This window comes from Trypanosoma cruzi (genome assembly GCF_000209065.1).
Source record: "Trypanosoma cruzi strain CL Brener chromosome Unknown tcruzi_1047053500021, whole genome shotgun sequence".
In the NCBI taxonomy this organism is placed as follows: domain Eukaryota; phylum Euglenozoa; class Kinetoplastea; order Trypanosomatida; family Trypanosomatidae; genus Trypanosoma; species Trypanosoma cruzi.
The window spans coordinates 1-920 of NW_901614.1; the positions used below are offsets into that span (position 1 = coordinate 1).

Genomic DNA, 920 nt, shown 5'->3' on the forward strand with positions numbered 1-920 from the left:
AAAACAAAACCAAAGAGGACGCGCACGGGTGAGAGATGCGGCTGCGACGCGTGATGAAATTCCACAGTTTCCTGTCAGTCTGACGACGAAAACGCGTGAGGACGCAATTCCCGACTCAGCTCACACTGAAGTGCTTTGCTTTACACCCCCATCTTTCTTTTTTTTTCTTTTTCTTTTTTTCTTTCTTTGTCCCTCTGCTCTCGCTGCGCGGTTTTGCGGCCCAGCGACGCGCACGCCCGCACACACACACACGCGCTACGATGGAGACATGTTGTTCGAGGTCCAAACAGTTTGAGCGACGCATTGAGAACGGAACAATAAAAATCACCTTTCGGCTGAGCGCCCGCTCCCCTCCCTCCCACTTCCTGCTATTGTTGTCGTTTTTCTTTCTTGCGCAACGGCGCGCACGTAACATCCTGCCCTGTCTGGCGCCCTGCCTGTGCAAACGGTTGGTGGCGGGCCCGCCCGAAAGCGCAAGAGAGAGAAAGAGAAAGAGAGGGCCGAATTGCCCGGAGGTGGGTTGTGGTGGGCGCACGCCGCTGCTGATGGAAGCAACCAACTCTTGTGCGCGAGGGCGCGTGGCCCCGTGAACGCGCTTGCGTGATGGCCAAAAACAAACTCAACAGGTCTGACAGCCGCCCCGCCCGCCGCAACCTCGCCGGCTGGCCCCCGCGCCTCCCCTCGCATGGCCAGGAAAGGCGCGTCTTGAGACCCACCGCTCCGTGACGCTGGGCGCTTGGGTGCATCGGCGCCCCGAGAAAGAGACACGCCGGTCGTGAAGCGCAGCGACCCTTGGGCCGGTGGCGCGCTGTCGGTGCCGCGCGTGGCGCCACTGCCCGGTTGCGCGAGAGTTTGCGGTGACGGTGCGCGCGTCGAGGCTCCCTCCCAGTTCGGGAAACGATGGGAAAAAACAAAACCAA

At 60.5% G+C, this 920-nt stretch overlaps 4 non-coding genes across 4 annotated transcripts, besides 1 other annotated feature; all 4 read left to right on the forward strand.

Moving 5' to 3' along the window:
* Positions 1 to 49: 49 nt before the first annotated feature.
* On the forward strand, positions 50 to 146 carry Tc00.1047053500021.10. Its single transcript, XR_008255158.1, has one exon. It is a non-coding gene; the product is annotated as a C/D small nucleolar RNA (snoRNA), TB11C4C1 (small nucleolar RNA).
* A 5-nt stretch (positions 147 to 151) lies between these two features.
* Positions 152 to 188: a microsatellite.
* Positions 189 to 255: 67 nt separating this feature from the next.
* On the forward strand, positions 256 to 342 carry Tc00.1047053500021.20. The gene has a single exon (XR_008255159.1). It is a non-coding gene; the product is annotated as a C/D small nucleolar RNA (snoRNA), TB11C4C2 (small nucleolar RNA).
* Positions 343 to 543: 201 nt separating this feature from the next.
* Positions 544 to 633, forward strand: Tc00.1047053500021.30. Its single transcript, XR_008255160.1, has one exon. It is a non-coding gene; the product is annotated as a C/D small nucleolar RNA (snoRNA), TB11C4C3 (small nucleolar RNA).
* Positions 634 to 779: 146 nt separating this feature from the next.
* Positions 780 to 851, forward strand: Tc00.1047053500021.40. Its single transcript, XR_008255161.1, has one exon. It is a non-coding gene; the product is annotated as an H/ACA snoRNA, TC11C4H3 (small nucleolar RNA).
* The last annotated feature ends 69 nt before the right edge of the window (positions 852 to 920 follow it).